Source organism: Struthio camelus, chromosome W (assembly GCF_040807025.1).
Source record: "Struthio camelus isolate bStrCam1 chromosome W, bStrCam1.hap1, whole genome shotgun sequence".
NCBI classification, from domain to species: Eukaryota; Metazoa; Chordata; class Aves; order Struthioniformes; family Struthionidae; genus Struthio; species Struthio camelus.
Genome location: NC_090981.1, coordinates 32,651,246 through 32,670,748, shown reverse-complemented (window position 1 = coordinate 32,670,748; position 19,503 = coordinate 32,651,246).

Genomic DNA, 19,503 nt, shown 5'->3' with positions numbered 1-19,503 from the left:
AGCATATTGCCCAGGATCACATCCAGACGGGTTTTGAATATTCAGTTTCAATTCAGTCTTTCCCCATAAAATGTTTCGCTATTTTTTAAAGTGCCAAGTTATTTATTATGATGGCTCCCCTGGCAACTAATTCCATATGTTACGCTCCCAAACTCATGCTGATTTTCACTGTCTATCAAAAAACAAGCTATTGGAGTTTTCGGATAAGTGCACTGTTCCCATAGCCATTAAAACGTTGTTTAAGTGTCAGGTATAACAATTTGTAAGCAGTAATTTCCAGAAGATAAACTTTTAAGGTACAGAAGCTTTGATAACTTCTTCTATCAGATGGAACCATTGCCTTTTACACTTTGTATTGTTTTGAACTGAGTGAAAATTCTTCGTTTCCTCAGGTCTGCTTCCTAAGTTGAGTCACTTTTCAGGATGGAGTAGGGTAGTTCATGGTGGGTGCATGCGGTTCAGTCTTGCAGCCTTCTACAAACATGGGTTAATGTCCTTCTCAGGAGTAATCCATTGACATCTACTGGACTCTCTGTGTGAAAAACCTTGTACTTGAGATCAAAAGTCTGAAGCATTACCCACTTATATGAATATTTACCCACTTATATGAATGATTTCTTTTAAAGTATACTATCAATCGGATTCATCAGTATTTTCATCAGTTGAAAGCTAATTAGAAAGCTTGATCAAGGGCAGTGGTCACGGACTCAATTTACCATTCACAGAGACTATCAAGATCATCTTTGCTATAAGGCAAGGTGATGAGCTGAGTAGGGAAAGGATGCATGACCATCAAAAACAAGACAAAGCTATGGATATTTCTTCAGTTACGGGCATCCTTATTGCTTGTTTGCCAAAAGGCTGCTTTTTTTTTTCTGGTGGCTGCCTAGCAGCGTTTGAAGGAAGGCAAACAGTCATGTAAAAATGCTCCTAACACCATAGTATTAATTAATGGTGGAGTTGTGGTGAGCTGTATTAATGGTAACTTGCTTTGTATAATTAGAAAGGCGTTTTCCTGAAATGGCTAGCAGACATATTTTTAAGTGTTTTAGATTCTGTCCACACTGGCACATGGGGAAAAAAAATAGCTATTAAAATTTTAGCACATTTTCTAAATTTTGGCATTATTGTCTAGATTTGGCTTAAATAGAGGACATGAGACTAGTAGAAAGGACTCTCCACCCGTCAGAAAGCAGTCGTTGGGAAGTGGCTTGTGATGGTGGAGTGCGGGGGCGGGGGGAGGGTACTGCAACAAAAATTTGCCAGTCGACTGCCTATCTGTCTCCCACATCTAATAAAATGTAGAATTGACCAAAGGGGCTTTTGGCTCTGTCTTGTGGGTGAGAGATAAAGAGCCGTATCAGTGTAAAACTGTCGTGAAGCAGCTAAAAATAGAGGAAAATCTTCCCATGAATCTGTAACAAAGCCTCTCTGTTTGGAAAGGGGATTATTCTAGCTGAAAATTATTTCAACTAATGGGATATTATTTGTATGTACAAAGACTTTCACCGAGGCCTGGGTTATTTCATTAGCTGTGGCTTGCCTTAGGTTGGTTGTCTATCAGTGGGAGCTGCAACAACTCAGGGTGAGGATATATATATATATATATAAAAAAAAAAATATATATATATATATATATAAAAATACTGGCGAGGAGTGAGTCACTGCCTGGTGACCTGCAGCTCTGCTCCTTCTTCTAGAGGCCTCTTCTGGCATCAGACACAATGCTATTTGTGCCCTCAGAAAGTGCTCTAGTCCGCATGAGCTTTGACAGTAACATCAAAAATACTTCTTGGGTTTACACATGTGCTGTTCCATCCAAAGTGGCTTGAACAGTGAAGAAAAGTGATCACATCTGTCAGTACGATCGTGTATTGTGCTGCTGTATCTCTCTGTCTGTAAACCTAGCTAGCTAGGTAGCTACCAATCGCTTTTAACTTAAAATTTGAGCACTGATTCCAAATTACCATTAGCATCTTAGAAATATAGGTTTGAGGCGGGCGAGGGAGCAAAGGAAGTTAATACCCAGAGCAGCATGCTCACTTGCTCGGTTGTTAACTCAATGTCTCTAAAAGACATCTGTTACTTAATTAAATACATAGATTAATGTCATCAGAAAGCCAAGAAAGCCTAATTCAGTACCGGTAGAAGGACTTAATTTTAATTCTTTTAATTATATAGTCAAGGTAATCCTTTCCAGGTATAAACCAACTTTTTACAGCCTTTGCAGCAGTGTTTATTTCTGTTCCAGTTAGATAAAAACATCTCTTTTTTTTCAGAGTGTGATGAATAAAAAGGGCAGTGGTCAGCTACAGGGTTGACACGTTTATTGACTTAGTGTATGAATAGTGTTAAGGCTGCTGCTGCAAGGTTTTGTTATCGTATTCAGAAGAGGACAAATCTAGATAAAAAAGTATTTTCAGGAAGGATGGGTATGTCATATGAATGCCCATCATGCCCGCTCACTAGCTGCTTGGCAACGACTAGGCAAAGCGAATTAGACAAGTGCCGACAGGGCAGAGAGTTTCAAATATTTGTGCCATTCACTGTCACAAAGCCAGTATTTACCCCTCTCTGAATCCTCAATTCTTCTAGCAGAGCTTTGAGTCTTTTTCCAGGAGTCAGCAGAAAGGCAGAGCAAGCGAACACTGTGCTTTGTGGAGTACAAAGAGCAAGTTCCCTAGCTCTGTCGTTTCTGTAAGAGACACTTTTTAAAGTTCCCAAATATTTATTCATGGGACTTACAAAAGTCTCCGCAAAATGCACGTGAAAGGTTTCAGAAGGCTTAAGTTGCAGAGCTAAATTATTTTACTTTAAACCACCTGAGTCTATACTTCATGAACTGCACTGAGCTGAGATTAAGGTTATTTATTTGTTTTAACGCGGTCTCTTCCGTACCTCTCCTTCATATGAATGATCCAGTATTGGTGTATTGGGTCCCATTCTGGAGCGATGATGTCCTGTAATTCCTTTTCTGCTAGGTAGGAAACAGAAGTAGGAAAAGTCCCTTTTCCACTTTGGTGAATAAAGGATGAGTAAATTACTATCCAGAGCCCTTGAAAACATCACTGACGTCTTATAAAAGCCGCCAGGCATGTGAGTAGCAGCTAAGCAGGGTTAAGTCAGGTTTGGAAAAACCAAACACTTTCTTAGATTACTCTTGTTTTGCCTGACACCTGTCTTACAGTAATAAAGAGGTTCCCGTAAGGAGTGTTGCTTGGGTACGTAATTTCAGTGTAACTTTTTCCTCACACACAGGGTGAAGATGTATATATATTCTAGTTGCAATTAGCGTGACCATGTTCTTGTCTGGTCCATGCCAGTATTCTGGGGAAGCCTAATCCCAGGGTAAGGCCAAAGCTGATTTCAACCCATTTTCTGAGGCGTGTAAGCAACCCTGCAAGGTTCAGGTATGTTTTTCAAAGTTCCTCCTCTTTTTCCAGTCTCATGACCCACTTGGCTTACCTCTATTTGACTAGACTGGCTAGATTTTGTAGATGTTTCTTGGTTTTGACAATTTTAAAAGCCCACATGTGCCCTTTGCTGGTTCTGGCTTTCCGCGCTAGTTTGTGATGTATGATGGCCCCTTCAGGGCACACCAGCAGTTCAGGTTGTCTGAGAGGTGTGTTTAAAAATAGTGTAACCACACAGTATGTTGCACATGCTCAAAGCAGTTTTCAAAGTCTCTTAACTCAGAATCAAAACCAGTTCCAGAACAAATGGCATATTAGGTAGGGTGGTTACTATATTAAACCTTACCTGTCAGCTTCCAGCAGTTCTGCCAATTGGACTGCACAAAACGTTTGGGTTTGGTTTTAAAATCAGAGTTTGTTTTCTTCCTTTTTTCTTGCGGAGGGAAAGCTGTGCTGTTCATTCTTCAACACGACTTTGACACCTTTTAAAAGAAAACCAAACAGTGGAACACATTTCAACGCACTTCAGAAAGCTGTGTCCCCATTTATTTAAAATGGGAACTGAAGGGGACCTGTTTTGCAGTCTGTCGATAGTTTTGAATGCTACCAAATTAATAACATACATTCTTGTTTGTGAGTTAACTTGTTTGGTTTGCTTCTGTTAGAATTTCTGTATATAGTCATGCTGTACTTTCCTGAGGTAAATAGCTGTATTTCCACACTTACTACAGTCGGGCGTTAATGTAGGGAGGGGAAAAAAAGGAGGATTGCTGATGTTTTCTATCGTAGTTGCTCTTTTGTCAGTAAAGGTGACCAACCTCTGGCCAACGAGCTAGACAAGAAACACGGGCGCTATTGTAACGGGTTGCCAACCTCTCCCCTGAGACTCCAGTGTGCATCTGGCCGTATGCTGGAGACGCAGCGCCGCGTTAGGAACTGCATGCATGAACTTCATGTCACGTGGTGAAGCTGCATGTGTTCAGGTGGCCCATGAAAGAGCGCTGGAGTCGCCTGGCAGGGACACACTCGTGTTGGCCGTATGACAAGTCATGGTTGATCATACGATAGCTTATAGGATACAGCTGAAGGCTTATGAAAAGCTTGGTGTGCTTTGGCCAGAGACTGAACGCCTCTGCTCCTGCGTATGGCAAATATTCAGCTTTCTTGTTTATCTCCAAAGCGTAATCATACTTTGATTAGTACTGAAGCACATGCATGGTGCTTAATGAAATGATTTAGAATACCCATTTTCCAGGCTATATCTATTTTGGGATAAGTAGATTGCTTACGGGTGTTGACAGTAGTACTTTTCCAGCAAAAAAAAAAAAACGTTCGGAGGAAAAATAAAAATATCCTTACAGTGTATGATCTCCTTACACTGCATGCTATTCAGCAGCTAGGCACAATAAATGACCTTACCCCTGAATATCTTTCCTCTGAGTGGGCTAAATCTAACTTTAGAATATTCTGCTTGTTCCACATAGCTCGGTTTATTGGCCTGCATTTGATATTTGTGTATGACACTACCGATGAAAGAGCTATTCACTCTTGGGTACAAAGAAGATGGACGTGCTTAGTCACATCCTCAAGAAAAAAAACGCTCTCTTGAGCTAGTCCTTCCATGTCAGAATCAACACCCTTCACCCAATATTGACAAAGGCACTGGGAGCAGCAACACTTATGCCTCTCCTCTCCCAAGTCTCCTGCTGTCAGAAAGGCAGAATACTTCGCTACAGCAAAGATATTTTCTATAAAAATGGGTAAACACAAACAAACAAACAAAAAACCTTCCTTTTTTTAAAAGCATGTGCTGGGCAGTTTGACTTTTGTTTATTTGCTGTCATCCCACAAGGGTTCGTATTGGTATTTCCCTAATCGTAACATCAGTATATCCTTGTACCCCATTGGAATGCAGACCTGCAAGTCAGACGAGGTTAACCTGGCCAGCTGCCTCCATCAGGAATCGTTCAAAGACCATTTCCATCAGTTCAATGGGAGGTATTCAACAGCAATCGAAATACTGCTATGCTTTTTTTTTTTTTTTAATTTATTTATTCCTTTCTGTCCTTTTTCCGTTGGGGAATCATTGCCAATTATCCAGCTTCGGTGACACATGTGTCAAGCTGCAGAGAACTGGAGGTTTAAACAGCCAGGCACCCTATAAATAATTGCTTGCTCGGTTTTAGTTCTGAAAAGAAATAGTTTTCAAAGTATGTTCTGCTGGCAGAGATTCTTCAGATGTTGTCGATCTCCTTCTTAACATTCTGCTGCAGAGGAGGCAGTAAAATAATACCTGCCAGAATCCCCCAAAGAATTGTCACCTGCCACATCAGCTATCACGATTCCAGTTGCTGTTGTTATCATTTAACATGCATGAAGTGAAAACACCTCAAGGCAAGCTAGTTTGAGAGCCCTTTATGTTAAGCTTTCTACAAAGATACAGAAATGAGAGGCCGCACTCCCAAAGAATTCGCTGTTGCTAAAATAACGTAACATGTGGATAAGGCAAACGAAAGGCTGAAATGGAGTGAATGCTGCCCGGAAAATAGCAAGGTGTGTGAAATTCCTAGCCAGCCAGGAGACTCATTTTCAGATTGCATTTTAGCGTACGCCTGATGAAAAAGAAAGTATTTAAAGGGTTGGGCGGGGGGAGGGAAGGTGTTAATAGAGCTAAAGGGTAGATTTACACATTTTGGTTTGCAGCTTTTCTGCTCTGGAAGGAAAAAAGTGTTTTTCAGCTACGGACAGCACGGTGTGATCAAGACTGCCAACACTGGCCAAGCCAAGACAGAAGTCAGACATGGAACAGAATTGAATACTTGATAGGAATAAAAAGCCTGAGCCTGTGGAGAACGAAGTGAGACAAAGAAAGAATTCATGTCCTAGATTGATGAGCCACAGTATGGGCTAAGAGGAATGAGGTTACAGACAGGACTTGAGCCGTAGAGGATTTTCCAACAAGCAAGGCCCCAAGTAAGCGTGGGAGCTCTTTCTCTAAGTTAGAACGTTTTCAAAAAATAATGTATGGTTTGGGGTGACTGTTTTCTGAGTGCCCAGCTTTGGACAGCTCTGATTTTCAGAGACAGCGAGCAAGTTGCCAACTTTAGTGCCTGAATCACGAGTCACGCATAAATCAAATTGAAGGTGTTGACCCTGAGTGTTGCATACTAGTTGAGTGAGAAAGAGCTGTTGGTTTTTGCACATAGCCTGGCATACCGTTTCAGCATGCCCAGGGTGCCTGAATGGACAGATCAGAGGTTTGAGAGTCTGGAGAAGGTAACAGGGTGCTCTGGGTTACGATCTGCCTTGTTCCAGCCACGTTCAAAGGAACTCTGAGACTGATTAGTTTAGTAGTCTAGTTCTGTTTTCCTATCTCTTCTGGAGTATTTGGATGCAAAAGAAGTGTTATTTGTTTATTTTTCAGACTGTTCTTTCTGTTTTGCTTTTTTGATAAAGGAAGAGAAATAGATTCCAGCAGATTTCAGGTATGTGACCAGACCTTGTACATACGAAAACTTGATACAAGCTGTCAGTTGTCTTGTCGGTTTGAAGTCAGTTATCTAAGATGACATGGGTCAAGCCTGAAGCAGTCAAAGATTTGTATTTCTGCATAAGGCCTTCCTCGGTAGCTCAGAATACCAGCGAGGGCAGTAGCAGCTTTCCACCTCCAGGTCAACGTGTGGAACCCCGCGCTGATGGGGAATGAGAGTCATCGCCACTTATTAGTGGTGCTGTAGCCAATACATTGTGGGCTAACGTGTCAGTCCCCGTTCCAGGTGGCGAGTATCAAGGCGCCGTTGTAGTTATTAAACTTAGTGGCAACTTTAAGAGAAAGCCCTAGTATGAAGGACTGAGTTTCCTTTCACTCACAGGGAGCCCCAAACCGGGAAAGGACTGCTGTACTGTACTTAACTACGTAGAAACCAGGGAGGTTTGTCAGGTTGGTTTCTTGCCTGATCTGCAGGTTTGTTTTAAAATTACTTTAAATAAAAAAATAATAAAATGTGTATTTGTGTTATGTCTTTTTATGAGCATGGTGAATGCTTTTCTTATCAAAAGCCAAACTCACATGCCTCGAAAGTGCGCTGTGGGGCATTTGTGCATAAAACGCTCTGCAGGTGGTATGGCTGTGGCAAACATGCTGCTGTGCCTCTCTGAAAAAACAAACAGTAGATTTTATATTGGTAGATCTGCAGGGGGAAGCTGCACCTGAAATACAAAAGAGAAAGGGTAAGAACTCACTGGAACAAAATGTTTCTCTTAGCTGAAACGATATTTCAGCCAAAGCCGAACTGTTGTACGTTTACATAAAAGTCTTTGGATAGCTTTAGGGAAGCTAGTTTTCATGACAAGCTGGATATAATACTTAATGCCGTATAATTTCCTGGAGCAGCAGGCTATCTCCTATACTATACTTGCGTCCTTACATCCACAGTAGCGTTTAATACGTTGAGTCCCGATGCCTATGGGAGAAGTCACAACTCTGCTCCCACCCTGCTGAGTCCTTTTGGACGAGCGTGTGGTCCGTGAGACTGGGCTTTGGCAGGGCTTGGGCTGCTTGAGGGAGCCCTTCATTTAAAAAAAGGCTAAATTCTGTCTTGTTGTAGCCTCATGGCCATGAAGTTGCACTAAAGCCAGGTTAGCTTATCAGATCCAAGAAGAAATGCGCTGAAGCTGTTTTAATTTTACTTTTGGCTCACAGAATTGTATTCCTGAATATATAGACAAACACGTTAAGTCTGAAAGGAATGGTATTTGTGGGTGGAGGATGTTAGGAGTTAGCACTGTTTCTTAATTTCTATTATCTTTCTAGTGTTTCTACAGCCCTAGAGCAAAACTAGGCCTAAAGGAGTACTGTGCTTGATTAGTACTGACTGGGCTCACTCTGACGCAAACTTTGCCTCTCTCATCACCCTTACCATTTTCTACATCACCTTGAGACCTAAATTCCTGTTTGATTCTTGTGGAACTTTATTGTGGCTAGTGACTTTTGGATTGTGCTGTACGGGGTGTACAATAGTTCATCTTGCTGAGACTGGTGAAGTTCAGCGCTGCAGAATCCTGTTCTCGCTGCTGCACAGTTTTGCACTGTTGCTTCACAGCAGTAGCTTGACTTTCGATGAATAAAGACTTAAGCAGTTTGAATGCCTAAGTAAGCACCCAGAAGTCAGTGGTTAATCTCAAAGGTACAGGCTGTGTATTAAGGTTTTGGGATGCAGGGACCTTATGTATTACAAGTTTTTCTCAGAAATGTTTCCTTTCCAACCTTGGCTTAAAAGAGGAAATACATACCCAATAAATTTAAACGTAATAGGGAAAACTTTTGGAAAATTTTCAAAGTTCTGTTCAAATTCAGTATGAAGGATCTGAGAGTTTTTTATTCTATTCTAGCCTGTTTGGATATCCCTAATATTAACTAATGCTGTAGACGGGCTAGATAAAATCTCTGCAAATTATCTAGTGAAAACAATGAGCTTCTTGTAAACTAGAGGAGAAAAATCTTTTGCTACAGCACTGTTTGAACTGACTTATTTTGTAGTTGCAACAAAATTTATAAAGAGAAGCTCTCTTTATAAGAGAAGATATTTCTTTACTCTTGTCTCAATGCTATTTTTTAAATTTCTTTGAGAACAACACATGGTGAATGTGACAGCATGTTCCAAACTGAATGTTTAATACGGAGTTCAGTGTGAGGGCACAACAAGCAGCAGTGGTCTTTAGTAAAGATAAACTTATACAAGGGACTTAAATAGCAACAGTGCAGTGTTTTGTTTTTAATGGGTCATTTGCAGTAGTATAGAATAATAAATGGTAAAAAAGACTGTGCTAATGTTAGGGATTTGAGGCTAATGTATTTTATTTCATGGGGTACATGAACAAATGCTCTGCTTCAGATGACCTTGAAGCTCTTTGGACTCTAGAAATCTAAATTTCTCAAAGATATAAAATACATTTAAAATTGAATTTCTCTCATCTCTGTGATATAATTTGCTGTTCCTCCTTTATCAAGCTCATGGCTCCCCCTCAAAAAAAAGCCACTTACAAATATGCATGGTATTTTAACGTTTACTGAAATAAGCCTAGTAACCACATTTGGCAAAATGTAGTGTAGAGTTTGTTTCTGTCAGTAAATGGGATGAATCTGGGTATCCCTAAACTGATTAAATTCAGTAACTTTGCAGACAACACTGCCATTGTCTTCAATGGGAATTATTGCTGCTTCAGGAAAGAGTAATGAATGAAAACTGCTCCAGAATTTGGGCTGTCTTGATTCTTGCTAGACAGCTCATTTGGATGGACTCTGGTGATTTTATATTCCCTTTTAGCACAACAGTAAGGACAGGTGGGGCTTTCCCCCAAGGGATTGTACGAGGAGAAGTTTTTCTCAATCTACCAAGAACATATTAACTTCAGACTGCAACCTGGCCTAGGAGGTATGCTTTTATTCCCGAGTCTGCCGCTGACAAGCTGTGTGACCTTGGAGAAATGACTTTGCCTGTCTTTTTTGATGTGCCTTCTGCTTTTTCTCATTTTTTGCTCATTTGGGCTATGTGTTCTTTAAGGCTGTCTCTTACAATTTGTTTGTACAGCTCCCACCACAGTAGGGCCCTGATTTTATTTATAGCTTCTAGATGCAAGCATAGTACAAATAATGCAAAGGAAAGGGGACAGCCTGCCAAGAGCTGGTATTGCGTGACATCTCTAAGAAGCTTTTAGTCAGGGAAAGAACAGAATCCACAGGGATAAAAAATGCCCTGAGAAAAATGGGGAGATACAACACTAATGTGGATTTTGACTCCTCATGAGGCCCCTAGTTTTCCTCCCGTCTTGCTTCCTCCACGTAGTCAGACAGCTCCAATAATTCCTGCCCTTCTTATCAGCTCAGCCAGCTCCACAAGCCGCAGTCTCGGGATCCGTTAGCCAAGCCGGTGCGGAACTGGCACCTCCCTGCAAGCCCCTGCTTTATGGAGATAGCAGAAGTAGTTCTCAACAAGGCACCAGGGGCACTGAGAACAGTACAGCTGCGCTAGCTCTGCGTGGGCTAAGCTAAAGTAGCAAGGCTGGTTATTCAGGGAGAAAGCCTTCATAATTACCATTTGGCTTCCCTTGTCTATGTTATTTATGTATAACTAGCATGGGTATCTTCTCTTAGTACTGCACTGGGCCTTGAAGACTTACCCCCAAAAGAATAATGTAAGTGCTTTAGAAACCCATAATGGGGGGCTGAAAACATCTTTTATATGGTTATGGACATTAACAGAAATGTAAAATGTGAAAAAAATACACTTTTAACCATGGAAAGAATACTGTTCACCACTGAGAAGTTTGGCCCCCATCAACAGACCATGTGTTCACAGAATCACAGAAGCGTTGGTTGCAAGGGGCCTGCAGTCCCCCCAGCTTGCCCTGGAACAATCATCAGCCCTAGATCAGGTCAGCCAGGGCTCTGCCTTGCTGAGTCCTGCCCAGCCTCCAAGGATAGAGGTTCCACAACCTCTCTGGCAGCTGCTTCCAGTCCTGCCTTACCCTCCTAGCAAGGAAAACTTTCCTAATGATCAATGTGAACCTCCCACACTGCAACCTGTGCCCGTGTTATGTTGCCAGGCCCTCCAGATATGAGTTTGGTTCTGTCATGTTTGTATTACCTGTTACGTATATTACCAATATTTGTATTACCTGTTACGTTTCCCCTTATCCTCTTCTTTACCATATTAAACAAATCCAGCTCTCTCAGCCTCTCCCTGCAGGACACGTACTCTTGATCCCTGACCAGCTTGAACTCTGATGGACGTTCTCTAGTTTCTCCATATCCCGCTTGAACGGGGAGTCCAAAACTGGACAATATTCTTTGTGTATCCTCATTGGTGCTGGGTAGAAGGGAATAATATCTTCCCTCGGTCTGCTGGCCATGTTCCTCCTAGAATAACCCCATAGGCAGTTTGCCTTATTCACATTGAGAGTGCACCAGTGGTTCATATTCAGCTTGGTGTACCGCATAACCCACAAGCACTAATACTGCCCGCTTAGCAAAGTGAGGTGTGGCTTTCATTGAGCTCTGATGCAACCACTGGGGATGCAGTCTTTCACGCATGCAGTCACGGTGCTCCGAAAGGGAAGGGGAGCGTGGAGCTGAGCATGTTGACCAGGCAGGCAGGGCCATGCCTCACCCACACGGCACAGTCCCACAGCGCCTGCGCAAGGCAAGCAGGGCACTTCCGAAGGCAGTGCCTAGGAGGAGCGAGAGTCCAGCTCACCAGACAAGCTTAGGTCACGCCAGGAAGGGAGTCTGGGGGTCAAGGCCGGGATCTGGATCGAGGGGGTACGTGGCCAGGCATGGGCATAGCAGCAGCACAGCTGCAGTACAGCTTAGGCAGACACCAAGCAGGAGAGCCTCAGCTCAAAAGCGTCTCCCAAGGGAAGGAGGGGAAGGTGTCCCCAAGGCCTCTACTGATTTTTTTCTCCTCCAAGGCTGGCCGAGGCTTCTCAGACAGCTCACTCTTTTCAGAGCGGGCCTTGGTGCAAAGAGCTAAGCTCCTGTGGTGAGGGGAGAGTGTGCGTCAGGCCCTGACCGCTCCAACCACTTTATTGTGAAATGGCAATATCAGAAAAAGAGAAGAACTGGTGTATCAAAAGGAAAGATATTTTCAGGTAATTGTTGATACGGTTTTGTTGTTACTATTTTTTGTTTTCATGATAGATTTGTTATATGGATTACATCTTTGTTAAATGTCCAGGAATGTATCATTAAATGACTGGTAAAGGCAATTTGTATGGCCAAGGGTACAGCAGGATGACATTAAGTTTCTCGTTAAAGCAGAAAACGCTATTTGCAGTGCTTCCCTTGGGTTTTAGAGTTCCAGAGTAGAAGTGAATCTGTGTTTTAGAGTTCCAGAGTAGAAGTGAATCTGTGTTGAGCCTCAGTCCTTGTACTCTCAGGGGACATTTAGAAATAGCTCAAATCTTGGGAGCTCTTGGAGTTACAAGGTTATTATAGCATTTAACTATTTGCTTTACCTGACCTCTTTTAAAAAAATTTAATGAAGGACTTTGGACTCAACCAAAGAATTAGTTAGGGTTTCTTGGCTATGTTTTGGTTTTAATTTTGGCAATATTCTCAGGTGACACAACCCTTAGATTAAACAGAGGTCACAGAACTTTGCCAAAAGTGTCAGTGGAAAGATCCACGGACACTGGAAGGTCTCAGACTCTTTCCTTAACTTGTTCTTCTGCTTCCTGCGGAAAGATTTGATTTGGCAGTCCTGAAGATGGAAAGTCAAAGTTGTATTTAAATAGCAAACAGTTCACTGATACTAACTGGAGAAAGCTAGAGGCAAGCATAATATTATTATTGGAAGCAAATTACGTGTCGAAGTGCATGTTTGCTGAGGTAATACACTAGGCAGTGGCCTCCAAAATTCTTTATATGTGGATCAGAAGCATTATAATGTTACCCTTTTTTGACCTGAATGGTTAGCCAAAGTTCAGGACCCTGCTGGTGCTTCCATTGGGAGGAGATGGAACAGGTAATATGTATGTAACCTTGTTTATTTTTGAAGGCTGCACTAAGTCTTCTTTCAGAGGCTCTAGGAAGAACACACAACAGAGAACCATTGTTTTTCTTCTTTGCTATCCTTTACTCAGCACCTGTTCCAAAGACTTTCTGTCTTTTTGATTATTCTCAGGGCAATGTGGCCAGTATTTCTTACGCTACCTTCATGCCTTCTCCTGTCTGTACCGATTATTCTATCTTTTTCTCCTCTTGCTATTCAACTACGTGGCTTTTAGATTTGCTTTAAATTAAGGGCAGTGACCAAATGCCTGTGTCAAAGAAAGAGGCTTAACCCACCCCATTACAGCAGGTTTCTCTATCCTCTTTGCTATTATGTTAGCTGTTCAGGTAACTGTCTCTGTCAGTACTAATTCTCTCAGCACTCTTGGCTTTTGGGGAAGGTTGTCAAAACGGGTTGCTGAAGATGAGGTGTGTTTGGTCATCCCAGTGTATTCAAATACTTGTTTTTGGCGATAAAGCAGAAAATAGACTTGATAGCTCTTCTTTCAATACCGTTTCCCATAGGCAGGCACACAGTAGTCACACAGTAGGTGTCTGCAAATAGTTTTGCCCTCACCAGTGCTCTGACTACAACTTTATGTCTGCAAAACTCAGTCAAGTGACAGGAAGGAATAGTAGCATCTCCCACTGTAAGACTTCGGTTTCAATTGTTTATCCTTTACCAAACTTTAGACAATGAGCTGAAGTTTCGTATAGTGGCTCTATATTCAGAGTCAAGTTGAAATTTTGGGGGAAGGGGAAATTCCCAATTGAATTCCAGATTCTTGAATTTCTCAGAGCAAGGTTTAGGACAGTGGTGTTTTTTCCCTGCTTGCCGTCTCGATACCCTTTCTATCTGAGCAGCTCTAGGATGGCAGGCAGTATTTTGGAGCAGGTTTTTAAAAGTTAAAGGGAAGAAGGTGTTTGACTCATGGACATACTTTTTGTTAACCCTGTGAAAATCCATCTGAACGGGTGCTGTTAGGTATTTTTTTTGCTTAATTACCGTTTTTCATGTGATTTGCATTGCGTTTCTGCAAGCAACCTAATCATTAAGTGTCAGAACTGAATGAACTTTTTAACACCGTGTTTGAACCAATTAGTGAATTGCTACGGAGCAACATGATTTTTAGCACTAGGGATGGAGAAATTCTCCGTGTATGCACGTATGCTATGTGTGTATGCTATGACTAGAGCACTCTCCTGAAAGACAACAAATATGGATTTGAAGATGTTGATTTGAAGTGTGAATTGAGTAGCCTGAAGCTTCCAACCAATTAACCCCAGCTTTCCTGCAATCTTGGAAAGTTATCTAACTATAATTCCACTGAAAGACCTGTGAGTTTGAATAATACATCTCTTAGACCATCAGTTGGAACCAGCTGGATAGGCTTTCAAGCTATGGAGCTAGGTCTAAAATACCCCCATTTGCGGGAAAGCATTGGCTTTCTCTCAGAAATGGAAATAATATCTCTCATCTCAGTGTAAAATATTATGAAAAAAAATGTGAATCACTTGTGAAGGACTCTTTACATATTATACTGATGAATCCATGAAACGTTCACAAGGATATTAATAATTCTGCCTTCAGTGCAAAGACCGGATAGCCGGCAATAAATGAGCTCTCAACCACATGTTCAGTAATGAGGATGAAACAAAATACTAAGTAGCTGTTATTTGTGAGGGGGAAAAAAAGCATGTGGTTATGTAACTAGAATTGGTCTCATAATTCATATACAAATGGGGCCAAAAAAGTTGCACACATAAGCTTTATTTTGGTGTTTCCTAAGTTATGACATCTTGACTCTGCAGACTTTAAATTCTTTCAATGTTTTTGTAAGTAATTACTTTAAATGGAAAACTTTTCTCTAATTTGCAGAGGCTTGGCATTGGAAAATATCATCATCAGACGCTGTTTTAGCAGTGTTGGGGAAAAATGCAGGCAGAGGACAGCTACAACATAGAAATCTGAATTTCTTTTCATCTGTTTTCTGTAATGAAGAAATGTGACGGGGTTCTTATTTGCCTAGTGCCTGCAATGCCATCTCCTTGTGCGCGCGCTTGCATGCCTTCGTTACCTATCTCAACATCTCTGTTCTATAACTTTTACTCTATCTTCAACATATCCTTACCTATGTTCCCTGTGTGAATCATCAGCACGACTAGGAAACAGATTGATGCTTTGTAATATCATTCTCCATCAAAGACAACTGTTCTCTTTCTAGTGCATTATTTATACATCCTGGTCCTCCATGCAAGTTATCCGCAGAAAAGCTTCCAACCTTTCCATTTCAAAGTGTAGAAGTAAGTGAGCCTCTTGAGCCTCTGAACTATTTCCATCCTAACACAGGTGTTAAAACCGACTTGTGTAGGTAGCGAGTGTTGGTTAAAATCAAAGGCAACAAACACTAGCTCTTAATCCCAAAGCTGACATCTTCCTTCAAAATGAAGCTTTGATGTGCTCCGGGGTGTGACACCTCAGTTAGGATTGATATGGATTAGTTTCACTAGGAAAGAATAGTCATTCTGCATTTGTTTTCAGTGGATGGCCCGTTCTCTCTTACCGTGTCTGCACTGAGGCATAATGTCTGCTCTGCTGATTTATCACTCCTAAAGAGGCACAAGTCAACAAGGAAATACAGAGTTCACCATAAAGGAAAATATTCAAAGTCATGCACATACATAAAGAGCCGATGAAAGCCAGGCTTAACAGTTTGCTATAGTTGTCTAGGATATTAAAAAAGAGGGGAGGTGGACTTAAAAAACCCTTTTGTAAGTAAAGCATAAAACAACAGATGAAAGCTAAAGAATGTCAGGCATCACTAAAGAGAGTTTATACAACCCACGGTGTGAAGTGAATGGCTAAAAGTTTATGATAATAAATGTGTGGACTTTGTGTGTCCTAACTAATAATAAGTCATACAATCTGAATGTCAGACTTTTCTAGATGTGCGTCTCACATGGATAAAAACAAAACCCTTAAAAAAAAACCAGCCTGTAATCACAAAAAGAGTGCAAAGAGTGAACTGCCAGAGCTGATGAAGAAAAGGGTGACCTACCATCAACACCATAGGCGTTCAAACAATTTTGGGCAGTCCAAAACTGGGGAAAATAGAAACAGGAATGTTTTTACTTTTTGTTTGTACAGTGCACAGAACAGTGGAAACACTGTCAAAGACTGGGGCTTGGAAGCCAACTGAAATTACAGAGAACAATTATTTTGAAAATGGCAGAAGGAGCACCTCCAAAACCCAAACATCTTTGGAATCACCTAAGGAAAAATCCCTCCTTGGAAAAATCCTGCTGGCTGTGAAAAGGAGCTGAGCGTAATGTTTTAAGATGGTCGCCTCATATTTGCAATGGCGAAGAAACTAATATGTATTGAAAACGGAGGAATGAACTGTTCGTGAAGCTGCCACTGTTGGCCAGGAAAATTTAAGGGCAGCAGGAAGCACACTTAGTTAATTCTTGCCAAAGGTGTTAATGAAATACTTACAAAGCCTCATTGCCTGAAAAGAACAAGCAAATACAGGAAAGAAAGTAGGTGTACGCTAAGACAGGAGGTGTTAAGCATGATAAATGATAATTAACATATTGAAGCCACCCAGCTTATTTTATTCAGATCTGTCTTTAAGACTGAGTAAACAGGGGTATAGGATGAAATTTCAGTCCTATTACAGTGTGGATGTTTGGGAAGAGGCAAAGATGTTAAATTAAATTTCTGGGCAACTTTGAGAACATAGTGTAAACACTCATAATAATACACAAGTAATTCAAGCATTCCTTAAAAGATAAAAATATGAACAAAATGTTTTCAAGAAAGACTTAAGTAGAAAATGCAGGTCATGGGTAGTCATCTGAGACAGATATTTAATGGGAGAGAAACATCTGAAATATACTGCCTGTCTCTCTCACCTGAATTCATTACATTATGAATTTGCGCCAACTTAAACAGATGTCCTATCATATCACGGATCAAGGAGGCAGTATTTCCTCTCCGTCTTAAAAACTAATGACACCTCATACATAAGACTATGTTCTATCTACAAAAATACCAAAAAATACTTGATGGCAGTGTAGTGAGAAAGTCAGTAACAAAAAACATTGACAGACGGAGAAACGAGGAGAGATCTAAGTCTGTAATTATTCATTAAAAATACAGGAGAAGGTGTGCTGATGGTTTACAAGCCTGTTACAGTGTATACATAAGTAAAAGTAAGAATTGTTTAGATTGGTTGGCAAAAGGAAATGTAGAGAACATCACGAAGTGTTTCTGATGATAAATACTATTAAATTTCATGTCTTACAAAAGAAATACTGCAACTTCCTTCTTGAGCTATGGGCTTAATGAATTTGGGCAAATAATTGGAGGACATACTAGCTGAAATAGAAGGTCATTAGATTATAGCATGAAACAGCCTTTGTTTAGAGTTTTCCCTCCCCAGAATTATCACCATTTTTTAAAATGTAAATTGATCTCAAACAAACCCAAAAATGGTTCTACAAATTATTTGATAAAAATGTATTTGTTTTCCATTAATCTTTCTAGGACTTTTTTTAACTTAAACTGATGAAAAACAAATAATCTGAGTATTCCTAAAGCAAAGCTTGGTTTTCAGTTAATGAAATTATCTATAACAATAAAAAAATTATGAAAAATATTGTAGAATATTAATACAAATCAAACCCTGCAAAATAGAAACAACTTTACATTTTCTAAATCTTTATGTCCCTCCCAGAATTTTTAAGTCATTTGAGTCTATATCTATCTGTAAAAACCATGATTATATATGATTATTCCACAGTGATTGGACTGGCATCATACGTCTTAACACAGTGGATCTACTTCATAGCTCTGTAACATCTCTGATGAGCTTATGCGTCTTGGAAGAATACAGGTTTGTGAGACTGCCCTGTGGAGCTGAGCGTTTCAGTAGCCTTCGTAGGCAAATGAAATTACTCCAAAGGCGGCCATGTGGATATTAAATTAATCTCTATTCCTACACTTTACTGGGTGACCCAGTTACATAAAATACAACTTATATTTTCTCTGCCAACGTTTTTACTGTCAGAGATCTCTTGAACAACGTTGTCCTCCTCCAAACCTGATTACTTTAATCTGGAGTGATTCCAGCTTTCTTTTGTCCACACCAAACTATCGAGGTTCATTTGTTCGGTGTCAGTAACCTGCAGCCATACATTTATGCAGAATTTTAAAACCCACGTTTAGTTTTGGTCAGCAAGCTAGCTCTGCCCCCTTAACGCTACATTACTGAGTCTACCACAGAACTCTATATTCTGGAGCAGTGTAAGTGACCTGGCTATCCTGAACATGAAAAGGTCAAGAAATGCGTTCCAGATGCCTAAAAGCACTATAAGGTGCCCAGATTTTATAATCCATGTCCATATTAAGTAGCTTCATTTTAAAAGCAAGTTTTTTCCCCTGTAACAACCAGTTCTGTAAACTTAACCTGGAGTCTTCTCCTTCTATGAGGCTTCATTAATTTCACTCACTGAGTTCAACTTCACAATGAAAAAACTTAACTATAAACAAATTTGTTGAGATAAGCAAGCAGGACTATTATCCCTCTCTTTTGAAGTTTAATTTGATCAGATCTCTTGAACTATGAAGAACACACGCAGTGAAAAGAAGAAATATAATTCCTTCCTTGGAGTTTTGAGGTTTGCAGTGATCCAGAATCACTAGATTATCTAAGCAGCACCGGTGTTACAATTTACTTTATCAGCTTCTTCTAATACAAAAGGAAAATTTCAACTCCAGTGCTAACAAAAACAAACAAACAAAAAAAAATCTCTCTGCAAATTATGAAAGTTCATTGTGATTTTTTGGGCCTGGCTATCTGGTCAAGCTACAAGCACTATAATTCTGCATCACCAATCGTCTGAAAAGGGAGGACATCCAGAGGCAAATAACTCAGTGAAATAGATGCTTTTAGCCAATCTGTTCTACTCTAATTGATCTAGTACAGGAGTTTATTTTGTTAGGCATTTGCCTGGAAATCTCTTTTGATTGAATTGTGCATCTGAAAAATGAATTTACATAGGTGAGAGGAAAGAAAAGAGCAGGTACTACTGTGCTGAGAGCTGAATTGTATACACATTTACTAGTTAACCCACAAAGCCAAGGATGGGACTAAAGTCCTCTAAAAGAAAAAGTGCTGATAAACTAATGGTTTCCGTGCCAACTTCAATAGAGACATCAATACAGTGTTTCAGGAGATGTTCTTTTTCATTCTTACCTGGAAAGCACAGAAACAGAGTTTATCTTCCATGCGTGTTTTATTCCTGGAGTTGTTAAACAAATGAAAGACTAACAAGAAACCCAACCATAAAATGAAAATTCGATCCTCGTTCTTCAGACCATCTTCTGCCAGCGCATATTGTTTAAGAAAATGAGCCACTGCATGGCAATGTCCAGATTTCCTCAAAGGCAAGTCAGAGAATTGTCGTTCAGTGCCTTCGCACACGCTCAGCTCGTGGCAGAGAAGTGGCCTGAACGCTGGTGCTCAGAGGCGCAGG